Source organism: Lutzomyia longipalpis, chromosome 1 (assembly GCF_024334085.1).
Source record: "Lutzomyia longipalpis isolate SR_M1_2022 chromosome 1, ASM2433408v1".
NCBI lineage: Eukaryota > Metazoa > Arthropoda > Insecta > Diptera > Psychodidae > Lutzomyia > Lutzomyia longipalpis.
In genome coordinates, this window is record NC_074707.1 from 22300654 (window position 1) to 22313743 (window position 13090).

The 13090-nt window shown below is 33.1% G+C and overlaps 1 protein-coding gene across 3 annotated transcripts in view; it reads right to left on the reverse strand.

Moving 5' to 3' along the window:
* The window catches only part of LOC129797096 (C-terminal-binding protein), a 45283-nt gene that overhangs the window by 9099 nt on the left and 23094 nt on the right, over nucleotides 1-13090 (reverse strand). The window lies entirely within an intron of this gene.

A 13090-nucleotide genomic window follows, 5' to 3' on the forward strand; every position in this document is an offset into this window, starting at 1 on the left:
AAATCGAAATACGATAGTCAAAGTTTTTCAAATACAAACTCCAAAACATAAAAATCTTATCAGTTTTTAAAATAAAAAAAAGAAACATTTTCTTTTGATTTATTTATTCAACCAATCCCCTCTCCTCAAACAAAAAGTATCCTTATCTTTTGATGACAAAAAAATGAGGAAAAAGAAACTTTTAAAGCTCTTCAATTTAAATTTACTCAACATAGAAGTATCCTGTAACATTAACTCTTGAAATTCTCATACTAAATTGTAACGTAACATATGTTATTTTATCAAAAAGTCTCTTCTAAAAGTGGATTTCCATTGCGACACCCCCATCACAGAATGTACTTGAGAAGAGTCAAAAACTGGATATATGTATATAGATAATTTTCCCCACTTTTGAGACTGTCTGAAGAACAAAACTTTTCTCCGCAATATACCATAAGCCTGACACTGCTGTGTGTGGATATATTCAAGCCACATCGATATAAGATTGGGGTGTGTATCACCCCCCTGTGCAGAAAAGTTGAAGACATAAGTGAAAATCCCAATATTATCACCATCTGTCTCGAGTATAGAGATGGTGGTACTACCCGAATATGTATCTCTCTTTAAATATTTTTCCTTGCTTTTCTTGCTTAACAAATTCGTTAAATTGAACTTTCACCCCCCTCCCCCAACAGAAAAAAAAGTTTGCTAAAGATTTCCCGGCATAGAGAAGCAAGAAGAGGAGCAAAAGAAAAAAAAACTTTTCAAGTCTCTCTCGCATCTTCCATTCCTTGTCAATTTTAAGGACAAATGTTATACTATATATACATTTGGTAAATTACTTTGTCCTCTTCTCTATGCTACTCTTGTCTCTCTTGCTTAAAATGACTTTCCTTCAACTTTATGGTTTTCGATCCGCCCACAACAGTCTAATTTTATCGCTTCTTATACCCCATTCCATTCAACCCCCTATACTCATCGCTTACCACTGACTTTTCCTTTTCCCTCCACCCAATAGACAGAAAAGCTGTCCTGCGCTAAAACGACGCGAACTCTTCACGTTAACCTATATATTAAAAGTGAATTAAATTCGATTTATTCATTTGCCCAAACTTTTAGTTAATATGCATTGAATGTCACACGAAATCAATCTTATTGAACAATTAAACATTTTCAAATTTACATGAGAAACATTCCAACATAAGTTAGTTGCAATAAATCAAATTATAAATTAGTCTATTCACATGAATTGATGGATAAAGACTTTAATTGGCTAATTAGCTTAAATTCATGACATGTTTAGCTTCTATGTATGCACATTCTCATAGTGCTCTAAATCAACAATCTTCGCACATTCCAGTATTATCCATTTGCACCAATTGACTGCATTTGTGAACATCTATGGATGTCCTTAATCATTTACACATAGTCACAAAAATGTATATAGTGAGAATACTATATTCACAACAAGGTAGATAATTTTGTATTTACCCCCGACATAGTATTATTCTTGCTCTCTGATCTATCAAATATTAATACGAATTATCTATAAACAGGTTCTATATACATTTAATTATTTTTTTGGAATCAATACAAAATTAAAGAAACAATTCTAGAGATGGTTTTAAAGTAGATGAAGCCATTTGTCAAATGAGTAAGCTTATTGATGTCTTATTAAACCAATAAAGAGCTTCCAATATCAATCAATTTCACTTTAACAACTTTACGAACATATATTCTATAAATTCATGTAGCAAACTAATAGAAAAGAAAAAATAAACTTTATTAAAAAAGAAAATTTATTATAATTTTTTCTTGTAATAAAATAACTTCAAGTGAACTTTTATTATTGTCTGTCTATATTTTATACATATAAGTACCTACATAATATTATACATAGGGGAGACCGGGGTAAAAATAGTCATTTTGGAATTTTCAAATGCCAATTTCTCCCAAAATATAAATCGGAAAAATCGGAAAAAATTAGGGTGCAAAGCCCTACCAACCTATAATTTTTGACAGTAATTTGGAGGTTATCCGATCAGTACTTTAGGAGTTAAAAATGAAAATAGATTTTTGGCCCATTTCCCAAACTTTTGCGTATTGAGAAAAACGCGTTTTCCGAACATTTCCTTCAGCAGTTTTCCCATCTGATAATTTTTCTCACTAGCTGGGTTACTACAGAAAACATTGCCAAGGTGTATTCTTCAATAACTTTTAATGATTTTTCTCTACAATTTTTTGAATCAAAACATACCCCTTGGGGTAGATCTAGTCATCCCATGTAAATCATATGGGAGATCGAATTTTTTGGCATATTTTCTATTCATTTGTTGCAAAATGGCGTGTTTGAGAAAATCGCAAAATTCTCTGTTTTAGTGCGTATAAAAGTGAAATTCCTTGTCGCGGATCAAAAGGTGAGAAGTTTAGCTATCAACTACTATCAATCTCTCAGGTGGAAAATCATTGGAAATGTCGGAAAATTCGACCGACTTTATTTAGCCAACTGGTGACTATATTTACCCGCCGCGTTTAAAAAAAGTCAGAAGCGGAAGGGTTTAGGAAAAGCTCGAAAACTCATATTTCCCGTGGAGATAGAGAAAAGTGGTCTGAGACAAAGTTGTAGGCCAGGAAATTTCCTATAAGAATGACCTATCAAGGAAATTTTCTTGCCCTTGGGGAATCCTCCAGATAAGGATTTACGCAAATTGACTATTTTTACCCCGGTCTCCCCTACATACATATATCTACAAAATAAGGCAAGAATTCAAGTAAAAGAGATTTTTTACCCCTTTTCACCCAAACTCCTGTACCCCAACATAGCATTATAAAAGTTTTCTCTCGCCATATCCCAAACTCTGAAAAACTTGTATCAACTTATTCTCTCTTTACAACTTTTCTGTTTTTCTGTGAACTTCAAGCGCGCTCTCACACACAGTAGCAACGTTAGAATCGATATAAGTATGTCCATAAGTAAATGTTTCCCAGTATACACAAAGTTCACTGAATAAGTTTTCCGTGCGCACTCCGGTTGGTGGTCGTCTCATGGCAAAAAGCTTCCAGTCAGAACTTTTTTCCATCCCTCTCAGATTCACTACCCACAATTGGAAAATGTGCGAACAAGATAGAGAATGAACTCCATTGACTCGAGGAAAATGTCATGTGAAAGATATATAATGTACATATATATGCTGCACAGTTATGTATGTATAATTGTGTATATCAAATTGCAAACTTTTTCCCTCTTCCACATTTTTCCCATAGAAGAGTTTTCACCAAGTTTTAGTTTTGCAAAAGTTACACCGAACAATAATAAAGTATACAAATATAGATGTAGAAAAATATCAGTACACACTGTAAAGAAGCCGCGTGAATATTTTTTAGCGTATTTCTCTTTTATTTTTAATTATTTAATTTTAAGAAGTATCATTTAAAAAAACCTAACCTATGCATTTTATCGATTGACTTCAATTCATTTTGAGTAGAATACGATAAATTAATCATGATGTATTTTTCTAAAAATATTTTCTTGTGTTACCAACATGTAAAACAGAATGCTATACATATTGGAATTGTGATGTACTCACGTCGCGATATGGGGGAGGGTAATTTTCCTTCACTCACTCATACCTTATGAATAAGTTAATGAGATAAGTTGTGAAAAGCTACTTTAACAACAACTACCTACCCCCATCCACGCAGTCATCCCTCAAAAGTCACCTTTTCACCGTGCCTTTTCTATGACAAACTTTTACGCATATTCCACCATAATGTAGCATTTCTCTACTGTCTCATCTCCACCACCCCCACATCCTCCCCAACATTAGGGCGTTACTTTGGTTCAATTCAGTAAAACACGTTCTTCTCCGCCATACCACAGTATAGAAATACCTACCTACATTTTGATGGAGCTACACGTAATGCGAAGAATGTTAGTCGAGATGGTAAAAGACTTTTCTTTCCTCCCTTTTGTCATATGTTGTTTTATGTTTGATTGTCAACTGTGCCACCCTTACTTTCTCACATCACACCCCTTTCCCACACATCCCTTCGTTCGCTATTACTTTATGGGCTCCAAATGAAAATCAAGGTAATATTATACGTATAGCTATGTAGGTACATGTGTGTAAGGGGTGAAATAATTTGTACTTTCTATATCTACATAACATAAAATTTTCCTCATTTAGTCAGTCGGGGGTTGCTGCACATATTCTATATGTATGTACGTACAAATTCAAACATAGCATGAGAAGAGAAGCTTTACTACGGAACACCGGAAGGAAAAAGTTTCACATGTCATACAAATATGTATATACCTTTATACATACATATACCACATAGAAACAATATAACTTGGTTAAGTGTTCGTTCATACAGAGAGAAAATTCAAACTAAACTTTTAATAATAAACTGCCAAGAAAACTTTGTTTGACGACAGATATTTATTAAATGCGCGCCAATGCCCTTAGCAAAATGAATAGAAAGGGTGAATAGGTGCATATTATTTTCCCATATTCTTTATGTTAATAATATTTAAATTACCCATTAAAATTTATTTAAAAAAAAATTTCCTTACATATGGATAAAAAGTTTAACAGAACAGTCTTCACTATTAGTAATTAAAAGTACAAAAGAGAAAAGACAATCATTAACTTCACACTCCAATTCTCAAAAGTGTAAACAAGGAATTCTATATGTCAACATTTATACATTTACACAGCATTTAAATAGTATCTTGTTTAGTTTAAATCGGAAGTCCAAAGTTCAAGAAGTGGATGTCATCTTTCGCTTAAATAGTAACACACAATTTTCACATACAAAACTTTCCCCTAGGACAACACAGAATAACTCCTCAAAATGTGGAGAAAACTCTGTCTTTTCCCATATCTATCTTCTCCTTTTCCACATGGTTGGAGAAATTTTCCCTACATTATAAAGTTACTTTAAGTTTCAGATTTTAACTCCCCCCATTCCATATACATAACATACAACGAAAGAGTAGACGACAAAATACATACATATACATATTCTGAATTCTACATAACATGCTGAAGATAGTTTGTAGGAAAACTTTCTACCACCCACCCTAAGAACCTAAGCGATATAACCCACATGCATGTACCGTACAAATTCATATGAATGTTTGATAGTCAAACGGAAGGTAAATCCTCTCCCTTAATACTTGGTATTCCAAATTGTGTAACTCAAATACGCTAAAAAATATAGGTTTGTATTAAAGGATTGAATTTTTCTTCAGAAAAATTGGAAAAATATTAATTATAGTCCAGGAGAAAACCTTGACATAGCTTAAAAAAGTTTTCCCATGATGTTATCGATAAAATTCAGAAAAAAATGTTTAAATGTATAAAATGTTTAACAAATAACATTAAATTTGCGTGTTTTGAAACGTTAAAAAAGAAAATCTCATGCAACAATTAAGAGCAATTTAAATAATGGTCTGTCTTTCCGACACCTCTTATTCGCATTTATATAGAATACCAAATGATTTGTGTGTAGTTGAGAATTAGATGAGAAGGCGTTGCAAGAGTTTTCAGAAACAGGAAAATCTTCCATAAGGAATGAACAGGAGGACACAATGTTTCTCATACCCCAACCCACCCCCAAAATGTCCCATTCTACTCAAAGTACGATGAGTGGATAAACTTTCACCCATGAGTGTGAATATGTATGTACATGAATTTCACAAATCTAGGAGAACTTTTGAGTGTATCTCGGTACACATTTGAAAAGCATCGCAATGCTCTGCCAAAAAGTCACTTTCAACTCACTATATGTACATATTTTGGCAACCCTCTTCCCTTTAATTTAAATAATACACCGCAAACAATCTACACAGGAGAATATATTCATCCTTATTCTCTAATGTTTAAAGTTTTATCTATGTACCCTATATGTATGAATAAACCTACCTAACAAAATTTAGTTTATTCATAAACAAATATGAATTATTTTGCTTTAAATACACAAAACACCTTCCTTGGTATTTTCAATATATATATACATAGGCACATAACATTTCAACTTTTAGCGTGTTCAGAGCGTAATTTTGATAGAGCTTGTGTGAAACTTTCAACTAAAATTAGTAAATTTTATTTAATGTATCGAGAGACACGCTCAAAGTACATTCACCCTAAAAGTTTTATCTCACACGATAAGTTAGAGTTTTAAATTTAATTTTGTCACAAGTACATAGATACCTAAAGATCTTGATTTTCCTTGCATCATATAAAATGCTATATGCTGATTTACCATAAATTCTTAGAGCAACTTATTAGGAAAACTAAAGAAATGATTTAATTTAAGCGTTTTCATTAATGTAACAATTAAAGTGACAACAGATGAATTTAATATCATTAAAAGCAAAGAATTTATACTTAGCATGGTTAAGTTACTATTTTAACACCCCCTCTCCATCCACCAACAGCCTCACCTTAATTTTTTCTCATTATAAACTCCCTGTTTTTTTTCGTGAATTTTGCATATTTCGTCTTTTAAGTGACTGATAACAAATTTTATTTTTTTAATGTTGAGTTATTTCATTTAAACAACAAAAATCATCTTTTATATAGAAGATCTGTAAACTTAAATGTCAGTTGAATTTTTGCAATATTCAGAACTTCTATTTTAAACAACAAGCATTTTATAATTCATCGTACAAACAAAATTCTACCATTAATAGTAAATATAACATATCCAACATTCTTTGCGTGTATTGAAGGGGTGCTATATGAAAATTTAAAGGAGAAACAACACAAATGAAAATCTAAAAGTCATGCCATAAATCGAAAGCGCTCTATTTGAGAGATGAAAGTTCACGGAAAGTTCTTTTTAGTTACCCCGCAAATAATTTCTTCCCTCCTTCATGTTCTTATATTATCACCAAACTTTCACCCCTTTCACCTTATCTAATATTTCGAACAATGCGTTTTCTTTTCCGCAGCAAATAGATAATGCAATGATTTCATTTTAATTTTTCAAAAAAAAATTAGAGTTTTAGTTCATTCAAATTCACTTTTAGGGCATCACTCAAACCACGAAAGCGATGGGTCCTTAGGGGTGGGAATTCATTATTTTAGAGTATAAATACATTACTTATACAACTTATGTATGAGTTCAAAATTATTATTATTCTGTCGTTGTCAAAAAGTTTAGTTTAATTTAATAATTATTTATGATGGAGGTGATGTTCCAAAAGTTTCTTTTCAACCCCTCTCAAAAAGCCCAGACTACACAACACATAGAGAAAACTCTTGGCATTTGATGTTGAGCAGGAGGAGGGAGGTGGGTAGGAAGGGGAGGTATGTTGGAAAAGTGTGGTTGGGATGGAACTGCTGGAGTTGGAATGAGAGAAGTTTGCCACTGTTCTGTGCATGTGTAAGCACTGAATTCCGGGAAAATGGTCGATTTCATCATCCTCCCCATATTTCTCAATTCTATATCAGCTGAATTTCCACTCTATATGGAGCTACACATTGAAAAACCCACCCACTAACATACATATATTACCCTGCTTCAGCTTCTATCCTAACGCTATGTACGTGTATACTGTATACAGTACCATACAAGAAACTCTGCACAATCGTACAAGAGTCAGCCACACAAATTCACCGTGTTGCGAGTATTTATATGAAATTGTGTATATGGAATAGAATACTTTGTATCTGTGTTGGAAGCCAAAGTTGAGCTCTTTTACCACCCCCCAAAAAGCCCCCGAGAGTACGAAACACACCACGCGGAGAGACAAATTCACCCTCACAGCGCGCCTCATCCAGTCAGACTAGTATGAGGATGGTGGTAACGTCAACAACGTCGTGGTGGGTGGAGAGACAGAAGAACGGGTAGCCCAAAAACTTTTAATAACAGAAAGTTTTCGCAGTTATAATTAATGAAATTGTTATCTATATAACGTATAAATCCGCGCAGAATATGAAAATGTTTTTTAGGTTTTGGACTTTTTAATGAAATTTTCCTCTTCATTCTCTGCTTCTCTCTTTCCCTCATTTTGGTTTCATATAAAATGTACCACAACCAATAACCTTGAGTAAAATGGGATGGGAGGGTAGTACGGGGAAAGATTCTAAATCTCATTTCATTTTATTAGGTACCTATAGGTATACATAACATATTCTTTTTTGATCGTCTTCCAATTGTACTTAAATGTGAGAAAAATCTTTTAGCTTTTTAGCTGTGATTCTTTCTTGAAAGAAGCACAGCTTCTGTGTACACTCAAAAATGCAAAGTCGTCAGATCGGGCTCAAACTTAGGATGAGCACGAATTAGGGTCCCTACATTCCAAAAAACGTATGCGCCAAAAATCTTTCCGGCCGGCCGGCCGGCCGTCCGTCCGGCCGGAATATAACACTATATTGCAAGAGAACGGTAATAGATAGAGACTTGCGGTCAACGGCAAAGTTCATATATCGGGTGGAAGACATCCGATTATGAAGTCAAATCCAACCCCCCACCCCCGCGTCCGCCATTTTGAATAACTGTCAAATTTTGTTTTCGCTATATCTCAGCCCCTATTTTAGCTAGAGGTCTGAAATTTTGATATGTTGTAGGGGCCATCAAGACCTTTCCAACGATACCTCATTTTTGAAAATCGGTCACGCCGATTAGTCAATATGGCCGCCACAATTTTTCATCGAAAATCGACCATAACTCGAGAACGGCTTGACCGATTTTGATCAACTCGGGCTCAAATGAAAGATATTAACGAGCCCTACAACTGCTCGGAACATCGCAAGTTCAAAAAATGACCGCAAGTGGCGCTAAAATCGAAAACAAAATTTTCGATGAGTTTTCGATGAATATCTCGAGCGCCGCTTTATAGAATTGCTTCATATTTTGATATGTTATAATTGGCTATAATATCTTTCATCATGCCAAAAATGAAGAAAATCTATGTAGCCGTTCCGGAGATATCGCGTTTTAAAGTTAACATGTCATATCTTGAGTTACATAAGTCCAACGCCCCGCGCAGCGGGGCGTTTTATATATACACATATAAAATTAAATAAAATATATATAAATGCATAGATATATACATTGTATATACATATAAAAATACAAAGATAAATATATATAAACTGCAAAGATAAATATTAAATATAGCATGGATGGAACAGTATAAAGCGAAAGAACGGTAAGTAAAACTTACGGGCTGTGATTCTTTCTTTGTCAGTGAAATGTGAAATTGACTGAAAATTGAGGATGGGCAAATTTTGAGGAAGGATTTCTCGCGTACCGAATCACAGCCAACGCCCACGATTAAGGCTTCTCACAAATTATCTGAGCGTTGGCTGTGATTCGGTGTGCGAGAAATCCTTCCTCAAAATTTGCCCATCCTCAATTTTCAGTCAATTTCACATTTCACTGACAAAGAAAGAATCACAGCCCGTAAGTTTTACTTACCGTTCTTTCGCTTTATACTGTTCCATCCATGCTATATTTAATATTTATCTTTGCAGTTTATATATATTTATCTTTGTATTTTTATATGTATATTTTTTTTTACATACTCGCGTAAATTATTTTTAAAGACTTACATATTCGCAATGTAAACTTTTTAAAGCATTAATGATAACTTTTGCCAAAATTGCAACAATGTAACTGGAAATTCTGCTATGTATGCATACATACTTCATAATCCCCATGAAATTAACTTTCTTAATTAGAAGATATATAAATTCTACAAACAACTCTCAAGATTTCTCCAACATCATAAAATAACTTTCTGTCAATTATAACAAAGTTTTGAAATACAAGAAAGTTGAAAATTTAATCATGCTACCAGCAAAATTTTCATTGTTTTAAATAATTTTACATTGTGGATGACAGTTTTGGTTAATAAGGAATCTCCTAAAGAAAATCCTTTTTCTCTTCTATACAAAGAAAAAAATTGAATGTTGCAAAAGGCACTATTATACATCCTCATAACTTCCAGAAAGAGTGAAAGGAGTGGCCAAACGAATTTTCCAACGTATACAGACAAAAAGTTAAAGAAAAGATAGAAGATTGTTTCGAAAACTTTCTTCAAACAAAATTTTTGTACAACTTTTCAAAGTGAGTTTTTTTTTAACTTTAAAACTTTCCCATCGAACCCCATACATCAACCTTCCACTCACAGAGTGGGTAGTACAACGAAAATTCTTCAGTCTTGCCACTGTCATATAATATAGCTATTTTGAAATCAACCTTTTGCTAAATGCACCATCTGGGCTTTTATATAGAAGATGAATACAACAAACTAGCATGAGACATAAAACTTTTTTTTTTTTTTCAAAGAACGACGAAAATTTAAAAGTTTTAAGTGTTGGCATCTAACTCAGAAAAGTAAGTTTACTAACTACATTGTGTCATATTTTGATTGATTATTTTCTGTGATTCTATTTCTTTTTGCTATTTTTTTTAGTAATAAAAATAATAATATAAAGTGCTAAAAAATGCAAATTCAATTTCATTCTCATAAAATACAGCATTAATATCTCTTTTTTTCTTATTTAAGAAAAAATATAGTATAACACACACACACACACTAAATCAATATTTAATTAATAAATAACAATTTAAAGTTGGATAAAGTTTTCCAACAAACTCCATATAAACTTGATCCATAACCCAAATCTCGTAACTTTGTTCGAAAGTTGTTCCAACTTTCAACTCTCCTCTGACTATGTAGACGAAGAAGGGTAGGTATATGTATGTATGTATTAAATCTCTATGTATGTATCTAGAAGATGAGTATAAGAACAGTTTGAGAAAGAGTGGCGAGAGCCAGCAGTTAGATGAAACAGTAGTGGGGAATATACTTTGATGGGGGTGGGTGGATGTGTGCACGCCTCCAACTGGGTGAAAATTGAGTGAGTGACTACGAACTTTTGGGGTGAATGGATGAAGATATCGACGTTTAAAAAGTTTTCTACGACAGCATTAATTTCACAGCAGACTAATATTACATTACTGAAAGTTTAATTAAGCAATTATTGTACATAAATCACATTAAATAAGTTTTCATACATACGAATATCTATACATGTCATCTTTTGTAGTAGGTACCTACATAAAATATTATATTCTATAATGCAATATTAACTTTCAAATATTCTATTGCAACGATTTTTTGTTTCGCAAATTGACGGAAGATTATAACAAATGACATTTTATAGCAAATTAAATAGAAATTATTAATATTCCTTTTCTTCAGTATATTCCTTGAGACACCTTGGTTTCTAAATGAATGATCTTGAATCGCGCGCATTCACTAAATATTCATAATATACAGATAAATATTATGTGAAGCTACTCAAAACATCTACTTTCCATCAGAATTTATAACACGTTGCTATGTTGGTGAGAGAAAGAGAGAGAAAGGAGATAAGTTCATATTTGTTTCCGAACAAAAGTTGTAGTACTCATTCAACACATTTAAAAGTGCCACCCACAAACAATACGCCAACCAAAAACTTTATAGACAGAGAATGAGGTTGGTGCTTGTTATACTTTCCTGCATCATCCTCTTCAGTACAGAACCCCATCTAGTGAGGTCCTGTGCTTTCTATACCTACTACTTTATTAATTTATACACCGCTCAACTATTTTACAACTATATATGACACTCACATACTATTTTATATGGTAACATTATAGAGAGAAGGGAATTTGAGAGGGATTGTTGGGAACTTTTTTAATCTCTCTTTTCTCAATTCGATTTTTATGTTCTGCACTACACATCACCCAAAAATGAGACAACAGCTTAACATCAGTTTAGTCAATGGAAAAGAGCAATAAAATTTACATGACATCTCAACTATGTATTGGAAATAGCAAAGATAAAGTGCACTTGAAATTACATTAAATAGAAGAGTTAAGTTCTTATCTCCACGTCCTCCACGTATAATAGATATTATGTATTTAAAGCATGAGAGAAAAAGGCGCGAAATTTCATTTAGATGTTCAATATAAGAATTTGATATATCGAATTATCCATACTTAAATACAAATCGATACCTACTTATACTTATGTTAGTCAAAACATTCGCCAGAAAAATATGCAAAAATAGATAGAAAATAACTCCTCTTCTTTTTTTGTATTCTCTGAAACTTTTAACTCATAAAATTATGTATGAGATTAAGAACAAAACTTTTTTTATGTATCAACTTTTCCGAAAAGAAATGTTAAATTGCTTCAACTTTTTTTTGGTATCTTTCTACAATAGACCATTTAAACGTCCGTAAGATAGACCATCCCCCATTATATTGTGTGCACACATTCACTCAATAAATCTTTCGTCGCGGCGTTGTGAGAAACATTAGCACGTGTCCGGAAAGAAACATACACGTCCACATGACATTATTCTGAAAACATTTTACCGCCATTCTACAGTCTCATTAAAATTTAAAAGTCTCTCTATACCTATGTATGTACATATATGTTTGTGAGTTAATTAACAATATAAAATACATTCTTTTATTGTAAATTTTCAACATTTTTCTACACGATATAATATTTTGTACATAGTGTAACATTTGGATATAGTTTGTGGTACATAATCATGATTATTAGTTGGTGTTCCACTTCGTGGCAAACACCAAGTATTGTAATCGTCGGAAAAACCGACCCCCTCAGATCGGGCTCAAACTTGGTATGAGCACGTTTTAGACATACCACATTACGAAAATGGTGGTGGAAAATTTTTGATCCGGCCGGCCTGCCGGCCGGCCGGTGCGCCAAACTTTACCTTATAGCTCGAGAACGGTAACAGATAGAGATTTCCGGTTTGAAGTTTTCTATAGAAATGTGGGTGTAAAATTTCATTTTTTCGCATTTTCAAAATCCAAGATGGCCGCCGTTCGCCATTTTGAAATACCGTCAATCACTTCTCTTATAGCTAGAGGTCTGAAATTTTAGTAAGTTGTAGAGCTCAGTGAGACGTTTTCATCGATAATTCATACTTGAAAATCGGTCAAGCGGTTTAGCAAATATGGCGGTCTAAAGCAAAAAGTGTTTTTTCGATATAACTCAAGAACGGCTTGACCGATTTTGATCATCTTGGTATCAAATGAAAGGTATTGCGAAGCCCTACAACTG